Raw genomic sequence first — 9772 nt, 5'->3', positions numbered from 1 at the left:
TCAAGCTAGACTCAAACCTGTAGTTGTTGCTGGGTTGTTTTTATAGCACAAGGAGGCGGGGTCGTTTGCCAGCTCTAACCAATGGCCTGCCCCCTGCTGGAACAACCAATGAGATACACACATTGGCGCACAAACACCTTAATGCAGACCCACAGAGGCACCAGTGTATACACACACAACCTATTATCCCAGAATCATATAGCAGATAAACTGCCTGCTTCCAAAACAACACACAGTCTGATCTCTCTGTTCCATTTCTTCCTCTGTATATATCAAGACAGGTTACAAAGTCAGGTACAGTTGATAGACCTAGATAGCTCACAATCTAAGTTGCCTTCTTGCTGATTATATATTTCTGGGGTTAAATTAGTATTTTTTTCTATGACTCCCAATTCTACTGCTTAAATGGCTTTGTTTCCAAGCTTCTTTCCTGCAGTGTAGCAATGGAATCCTAATTCCAGGCTGTGCATTGAACTGACCGCATTGATCAGAGGCTGGTTTATGCTCTGCTGAAGATTGCTTGGAGTGAGTTTTAGAAAAGTGTTTAGTTCCTACAGTACACTAAGGAACAGATCTAGGATTTTCAGCACGCCCCCCCCCCCCCCCAACCCTTACATCCCTCCTTCCTTACCCCCACCCAGGCAGGAAGAAAGAAGAAATTAGCAAGGTTTGCGGCTTTCCAGCACAAGCCAAAGCTCTATTGCTGCCATGTCCCACCTCCTCCAATGACTACCTGTGGGATGGGGCAGGAAGCATGGGCCTGGCACCAGGGCTGGTACAACACAGTAAGCAAGACATGCATGGCCCCACCTCCCGATCTTGACTAAGCTCCTGAGGATCCATTCCTAAAGGAATCCTGTGCCGAAGGAATGGATCCTCAGGAGCTTAGTCAAGATCGGGAGGCGGGGCTGGTGGTTGGGAAGTGGGGATAGTGCTGGGCAGACTTATACGGTCTGTGCCAGAGCCGGTGGTGGGAAGCGGGACTGGTGGTTGGGAGGCGGGGATAGTGCTGGACAGACTTGTACGGTCTGTGCCAGAGCCAGTGGTGGGAAGTGGGACTGGTGGTTGGGAGGCTGGGATAGTGCTGGACAGACTTGTACGGTCTGTGCCAGAGCCGGTGGTTGGGAGGCAGGGCTGGTGGTTGGGAGGTGAGGAGAGTGCTGGGCAGACTTATACGGTCTGTGACAGAGCCGGTGGTTAGGAGGAGGGGCTGGTGGTTGGGAGGTGAGGATAGTGCTGGACAGACTTGTACGGTCTGTGCCAGAGCCGGTGGTTGGGAGGCAGGGCTGGTGGTTGGGAGGTGAGGAGAGTGCTGGGCAGACTTATACGGTCTGTGACAGAGCCGGTGGTTAGGAGGAGGGGCTGGTGGTTGGGAGGCGGGGATAATGCTGGGCAGACTTATACGGTCTGTGCCCTGAAGAGCACAGGTACAAATCAAAGTAGGGTATACACAAAAAGCAACAAATATGAGTTGTCTTATTGGGCAGACTGGATGGACCGTGCGGGTCTTTTTCTGCCGTCATCTACTATGTTACTTACTATGTTATGGCAGAGAGCACCATGTTATGCTGGCTTTGAGAATAGCCTTACTGTAAGGTTTCAAGTATGTTCCTGTTTCTCTCACACTGATTTCCTTCCTGTCCCAGATGTCTTCTGGAGGGGCACATTTTGGACGTTTTTGGCTATTCCCTGTCCTTCTGCTTTATCCCTTTTCCTTCCTGACCTAGTTCTGCCATGGATAAGCAGTCTGGGGTCTTCAAGACTGTCCCTGCATTGATCTGAGTGAACTGAAGACCCACAGTGCCTGGCTGAGTGCCAAGCTAGCTTTGGATGTATCAGTGGGAGAGGTTTGATGGGTGGTGCTGGAGCTGTAGAAATCTTTTTGATGTACTGATGAATACTTACAAGCCAGTGTCCCTCCTTGGTGCTGATCATTGGTTAGTGGTTGGGAATTCAGCTATTGTAGATACTTGTACCCTGAATTGGTCACTGTTGAAAACAGGAAGTTGAGCTTGATAGACTTTTGGTCTGACCTAGTATTGCCCTTCTTATGTTCTGTTCTGTTCTGTAGATGAACACAGTGGAGACACAGCACTGTAGAGACATTTCTCCTTATTTTTGATGGCGGGATGACAGCCTGTGGGCTAGAAATTGAGTCCCTCTAATAGCTCAGGCTCATGACCTAAGGGGCCGTTTTACTAAACAGGCTTACTGCATGCCAATCTGGAGCTACCACTGGCCCAATGCAGGTGCTGGCGGTACTGCCACCCCCAGTGTGTGGGATTTCTGGCATTAGCGGAAATATTTAAAAAATAATTCCAGGGGGGGTTACTCAGTGGTAATTGGGTAGCGCCGTGCACTACCCATTACTGCCAGGTTAGCGCGGGAGCCCTTACCATCACCTCAATAGGTGGCGGTAAGTGCTACCCCTGCATGGCCACGTGGTAAGAGCAATTTTACCGCATGGCCATGTCTTTTTTCAGCATTTTTACCTGCTGCAGTAAAAGGGGCCTTAATTCATGGCAAAAATTATACCCGTCGCTAGCACAGGGCCCTTTTTACCACAGCTTAGCAAAAAGGGCCCCTAAGTTCCTTATGATTAGAGACTTAAGCTTTATAACAGAGGTTTTAATATATTTACCATCTCGTTCCATCTTGTTTTTCTGCCTTTGCTTCTCTCATCTCCTTCTGCCTCTTATTCATTCTCTTACCCCTCCTCCATCTTTAGTTCTCTTTTTCTTCCTCTCCTCCTCTCCTTTTTTGCTCTCCTACATTTCTCCCTCCCACTTTTCCCTCCACTCTTACCTTTTTTATCCTTGCCCTCTATCGCCTTCTCTTCTGCTCCTGTTTTCCTCCTCTTTCCTGGAAGATCAATGTAGACAGATATAGAGAAAGAAGAGAAGAAGATAGGAGGAAAAAGTTGAAATGGAAAGGAGACCCTGGAAAGAACTTAAAAGATCAATAAAAAGAAAATTAATTATAGACAGGGACCAACCGATTAGAAAGTTTAAACACCTAACAAAGGACATATCTATCTATCTATCTATCTATCTATTAAAACCCCAGAAAAATAATAATTTACTTTAAATATTTATTAATTGGAATATATCTGCCTTGGGAGAGGCATATCTTTTAGGGGTATTTTTTTGTATTTTTAACAGAGCAGGAGGAAATGCACCTCTGTCTTTTCCTGGTATTGCATTGCACCTAGAATCTAGTTTTTTTTTTTTTTTTTTTTTTGGGGGGGGGGGGGGGTGAGGGTGAGGGTTCCAATTCAGTTTTTGTCAGTTTATTGTTTTCTAATTTTTGGTTCCTTATTCTATGTTAGATTAGGGTCTGTCCACATTCTGCCTGTATGGCTGAGGTGAAGGATTCTGCTAGTATGTATTTCCTGTACTGTAGCTAAATTAAAAGTAGATAGAATTATAGGGCTAGATGGGAAACATTGAAGGAGCTCACGGAAGCTCATAGGGTCCTACTGATCGACAATCTCAATACTTCTTTAAAGTGGTAAGTGGCCTCAGATGAGAGGTGAGGGTTGGATATGCCTAGAATTGTATTCTTTGTAAGGTATCTTCCTACTACTACTACTATTTAGCATTTCTATAGCGCTACAAGGCGTACGCAGCGCTGCACAAACATAGAAGAAAGACAGTCCCTGCTCAAAGAGCTTACAATCTAATAGACAAAAAATAAATAAAGTAAGCAAATCAAATCAATTAATGTGAACGGGAAGGAAGAGAGGAGGGTAGGTGGAGGCGAGTGGTTACAAGTGGTTACGAGTCAAAAGCAATGTTAAAGAGGTGGGCTTTCAGTCTAGATTTAAAGGTGGCCAAGGATGGGGCAAGACGTAGGGGCTCAGGAAGTTTATTCCAGGCGTAGGGTGCAGGGAGACAGAAGGCGCGAAGTCTGGAGTTGGCAGTAGTGGAGAAGGGAACAGATAAGAAGGATTTATCCATGGAGCGGAGTGCACGGGAAGGGGTGTAGGGAAGGACGAGTGTGGAGAGATACTGGGGAGCAGCAGAGTGAGTACATATATAGGTTAGTAGAAGAAGTTTGAACAGGATGCGAAAACGGACAGGGAGCCAGTGAAGGGTCTTGAGGAGAGGGGTAGTATGAGTAAAGCGACCCTGGCGGAAGACGAGACGGGCAGCAGAGTTTTGAACCGACTGGAGAGGGGAGAGGTGACTAAGTGGGAGGCCAGCAAGAAGCACCTCTAAACGAGAGGTGACAAGGGTGTGGATGAGGGTTTTGGTAGAGTGCTCAGAAAGAAAGGGGCGGATTTTACGGATGTTGTAGAGAAAGAAACGACAGGTCTTGGCAATCTGCTGGATATGAGCAGAGAAGGAGAGAGAAGAGTCAAAGATGACCTCAAGGTTTCAAGCTGAGGAGACAGGGAGAATGAGAGAGCCATCAACAGAAATAGAAAACGGGGGGAGCGGGGAGGTGGGTTTGGGGGGGGAAATGAGAAGCTCAGTTTTGGTCATATTTAATTTCAGGTGGCATTGAGACATCCAGACAGCAATGTCAGACAAGCACGCTGAAACTTTGGTTTGGATGCAAGGTGAGATATCAGGGATAGAAAGGTAGATTTGGGAGTCATCAGCATAGAGATGGTAGGAAAAGCCATGGGATGAGATTAATGAACCAAGGGAAGAAGTGTAGATAGAAAAGAGGAGGGGACCAAGAACAGAACCCTGAGGTACACCGACAGGCAGAGGGATAGAAGTAGAAGAGGATCCACCAGAGTGAACACTAAAGGTGAAGAGGGAGAGATAGGAAGAGAACCAGGAAAGGACAGAGCCCTGGAATCCAAGTGAGGACAGGGTATCGAGAAGTATGCTGTGATCGACAGTGTCAAAAGCAGCGGAAAGATCAAGAAGAATGAGGATGGAATATTGACCTCTGGATTTAGCCAGTAATAGGTCATTGGAGACTTTAGTAAGCGCAGTTTCGGTTGAGTGGAGAGGGCGAAAACCAGATTGTAGTGGGTCAAGAATAGCATGTGAGGAGAGAAAATCAAGGCAGCGGTGGTGAACAGCATGCTCAAGTAATTTGGAGAGAAAAGGAAGGAGGGAGATGGGTCGGTAATTAGAGGGACAAGTAGGGTCGAGTGAAGGCTTCTTAAGGAGAGGTGTGACCACAGCATGTTTAAAGGGCAGCAGGGACAGTCGCAGTGGAAAGTGAGAGGTTGAGAATGTGACAGATAAAAGGAATAAGAGCAGGAGAGATGGCATTAAGATGGTGGGTGGGAATGGGATCAGAGGAACAGGTGGTACATTTTGAGGAAGAAAGGAGAAGTGTAGTTTCCTCAATAGTAACTTCAGGAAAGGAGGAAAAGGAATGAGGGGAAGGAGAGAGAGGGGAACGGACTAGTGGAGGGAGAGGTGGTGAGGTAGAGAAAGCAAGGTTTATCTTTTGAACCTTGTTGTGAAAGAATTCAGCAAGGGTCTGAGGAGATAATGAAGGGGGAGTTGGGGGAGGGGGCACCTTGAGGAGAGAGTTCAATGTGGTGAAGAGAAGTCGAGGATTAGAGCCAAGAGAGTTGGTCAGTTGGATATAATAATCCTGTTTGGCACGTAAAAGAGCAGATTGGAAGGAGGTCAGCATGAACTTAAAGTGTAAGAAATCAGCAAGGGCCCGAGATTTCCACCAGAGGCGTTCGGCGGAGTGGATACAGGAACTTAGGTAGCGGATATTAGAAGTCAGCCAAGGTTGGAGTTTTGTACGCCTTACAGGGCGGGTCATCAAAGGTGCAAGAGTGTCTAAGGCAGAGGATATTGTTGTAAGAAGAAACAGCCTCGTTGACAGACGTGGATGGTGCCACAGTAGAGAGGAGGTTTGAAACATGGGAGGATAGAGATGAAGGGTCAATATCGTGAAGATTCCTAGATAAATTAGATAAGACAGGACGGGACTGGGAGGGAGGAGATTTAAGTGTGAAAGTTATAAGATGGTGATCAGAGGAGGGAAGACCAGAGGCAAGGAAATTAGAGGGTGAACAGTTGGAGGAGAAGATGAGATCAAGACAGTGACCATTTTGATGAGTGGGGGAGGTGGAGCATAGTTGGAGATTAAAGGAGGACGTTAAAGCGAGTAACTTGGAAATATAAGAGTTGGAAGGATCATTAGCAGGAATATTAAAGTCACCAAGGATGAGAGAGGGGGAGGAAGGATCATGGAAGAAGGCAAGCCAGGCGTCAAAGTCACTGAGAAAGGATGAAAGGGACTTATCAGGGGGACGATAAATGACTGCTATTCGAAGAGGCAGAGGAGAGAAAAGGCGGATAGAGTGGACTTCAAAGGAGGAAAAACAGTGAGATTGAGGTGGAAGAAGGGGTTGAAATCTGGAGGAGGGAGAGAGAAGTAGTCCAACACCGCCCCCACGGCCAGCAGGGCGAGGAGTATGTGAAAATAGATAACCGCCATGGCACAGGGCTGCGACTGAAGCAGAGTCATCAGGGCAGAGCCAGGTTTCTGTTATGGCGAGCAGATGGAGGTGACGCGAGATAAAGAGGTCCTGGATATAGGCGAGTTTGTTACAGATAGAGCGGGCATTCCATAGGGCGCAAGAGAAGGGCAGAGAAGAGGAGGGCAGTAGAGAAATAGAGATGAGGTTAGAGAGGTCGCGGTGAGATCTGTAGAGTTGGGATAATAGTTGGTGAGGGGGGCCAGGATTGGGATTGATGTCACCGGCTGAGAGTAAGAGAAGGAGTAAAAGAGAGCGGAGGAGAGTAGGAGAGGTGTGGCCATGATGGTGTCAAAGGCGAGAGGTATTTAGGTGGAATGGGGAAGGCAAAATGGAGGGAAGAAAGAGGTGGAGATTAAAAGCCAAGAGGGAGGAAGAGGGTAGGAGAGAAGGTGAGGTGATGAAGTCGATGGATGGGCAGTGAGTTCCTGTAGCGGAGAGAGGTAGGGGGTGAGGGAAAGGATTAGGAAGGGACAGGGATAGGAAGAGAATGTGAATAGGGGCCATAAATGACTGAGGTACTTTAGCAACTGGGAAGAAGATTAGATGTAAAGAGAAAAATGCCTAACAGCACACGGCACCTAGAGCGGAGGCCCTGAGTGGATCGGTGGACCTGGGTGTCACCCCGGAGAAGGCTGTAAGGATATGCAGATGAGCTGCAAGTCCTCCACAGCACCTGAAAGGCAGCCGGTGGTAGAGCTGGGCACCTCTCAGCTGAGGAAAGGCTTACTAGGGGTTAGGCCAAAGCCAGCATTCCTGGTGATCATGTTGAATCAAGCCTTACTCCCCCCCCCCCCCTTTTACAAAGCTGGCTGGTGGCTGCCAGTGCGGTAATGCCGACACAGCCCATTCAAAGTGAATGGGCTGTGTCGGCATTACCGTGCGGCTTTGTAAAAAGGGGGGAGGGGGTTACTAAGCTCATAGAGGCCTGTTTACTAAACGGTATTAAGCACTTAGCATGCAGTTTAATGCTTGGAAACAGGCTACTGCGTGACTACTTTAAGGGGGCTTGTAGTAGTTTGCAGAGGAGTAGCCTAGTGGTTAGTGTATCAGACTTTGATCTTGGGGAACTAAATTCAATTCCCACTGCAGCTCCTTGCAACTGTGGGCAAGTCACTTAACTCTCAATTGCCACAGGTAGAAATAAATACCTATATATACAATATAAACCACGAGTTGCAAAAACCACAGAAAGGTAGTATATCAATTCCCTTCCCTTCCCCTGTTGTCATGTGGTAAACCACATATTACTGGGGGGGGTCCTTTTGGTAAGCATTAGTGTGTGTTTACTATTGCTTTAAAAAGCACTACTGCGGGATGCGCTCAGACGTCCCATAGTAGTTTTGGAATTGGCATGCGCTTCCCATATGCTTTAATGTTTAGCGTTGGGGGAGTATTTGAAGGCGGATAGTAGGTGTACCCTGTGCTAAAAATTGCACAGGCCACTTTTTAGCTCAGTTTAGTAAAAGGGCCCCCTTATTTTATTTTTTTCACAATTACAACTACATCATTGACATTCCACGTCACTCACTCATTGAAACTAATATAGTGGGCACTCTTGACCTTCAATTAACATTTTAATAAAGCCCCACACCAACCCCCATCCCCATCTCCCTTCCCTGCTGAATTCACTATATGCCATCCGAAACCCAATGTCACTACAAAGCCCCAAACCCCCCTCTCCCATCCTATCCCCCCCCCCCCTATCTCGGAGGATTCCACCAGCCCCTTATTTTTTTTTAAATGCTGCTGTCAAAAAAGTTTTGAGTAAAATAGCTGACCTTGGTCAGAAGTTCACCCAAGTGTCTTGTCTGGTTTAAGTCTTTTCAAGGGAGAGAGGAGAACATACATCTGAAACAATTTTGCCCTGCAAGATGGACAGTCAGTTGCTCTTAACTCTAGAGAGCTGGTTGAGTTCTCTGAAGATGTCAGTTGAGGAGAAAGATGTTGGGATAAAAGCAGATGGTTTGCAGGCGTTTTTCTTTACAATACGGTTGTTGAAGCTTATGCTCAGTCATTTGAATGTACTAAATATAGAGCTACAATTCCATCAAGCAGAATTTCTTCTGATGTTTGCCAAAGAGAATACAACAAACCTAAGAAGAACTGTGAAGAGCAGAGGTCAGACTACTATGAAATCATAAGACTTAAGATTTAGAAAGTTCCATCCTTCCTCAGCACAGAACGTCTCTGTATCACTTCACTGGCCTCCTGTTCAGGCATGTATAAGATTTAATTTAGCCTGTTTATTTTTTTAAAACCTCACACAGTCTGGTCCGTGTTTATTTAACAAAATGTATAACTACTTCATTGTCTAGTCAAGGTTTTGTATGTCAGATTGGTATTCGCTAGTTTTTCCTTCAATAAAGGGTACCCATTTAAAGAAAAGTTTGGAAAATGTTCTTTTCCTTTTCAAGCAGCTCACGTGTGGAACGGGCTGCCTCTATTTGTTAATCATTCATTATTTCAAAAGCATTTAGAAACGTTTTCATTCCATAAAAATGTAATCCAGGATTATTATTAAATTGATTATCTTTCTTACAGGTTTTGCATTTTTAACTATTGTCATTTCAAGTGATTCTCCGCACTTCTAACAACTGTTATTCCCCACAACTTTCTGGCATTATCCTAGAACAGTTAGGGGAATAGAATGTCATCCTTCCTTCTATCTTTTTGAGCAGTGACACCAAGAGCAATGAAGAGGCAGGCCCCGCACCCCCACAGCAGGCTTGGCCACCACCACAAGAACAAGCTCAGGTGGTGCAGGCAGCTCCAGCACAGCAGGAAAAGGAGCAGCAGCTGCTGCCGAGACACTGCCATCCTCAGAGACCAGAAGTATGGCCACGGCACCTGCGCAATTTCCATACTCTTACCATCTTGCAAGGGCAACCTAAGGAGCAGGCAGTGAATCTGTACCAGCTGAGCTCAGCAGCCATTATGGGCCTTGTATGAAGAACTAAATACAGATCTTGACCCTCTCACTATACTTGGCCTTGTGAAACTGCTAAGTGCATTACACTTCTATGCCTCCAATTTCTTCCAAGCATCTATGGCTGCAGTCGGTGGGATAGGGTTATCCTCCACCTCCAGATGCCTCCACCAGGTACTGCATACTATGATGAGCTGGGGTAGGTATTACATTGCATTTCCTAACAACAGGCAACAGTGGGCAGATTTGAAGGAACAGTTTTATAACATCCATAGGCTACCAGATGTGATAGGTGCAATCGATTACACCCAAGTCGCTTTCATTCCACCTGGTGACAGGGAACACATATATTGGAACTGAAAGCACTTCCATTC

The sequence above is a fragment of the Microcaecilia unicolor genome, chromosome 2, assembly GCF_901765095.1.
Source record: "Microcaecilia unicolor chromosome 2, aMicUni1.1, whole genome shotgun sequence".
NCBI lineage: Eukaryota > Metazoa > Chordata > Amphibia > Gymnophiona > Siphonopidae > Microcaecilia > Microcaecilia unicolor.
This window is presented reverse-complemented; position numbering follows the sequence as displayed.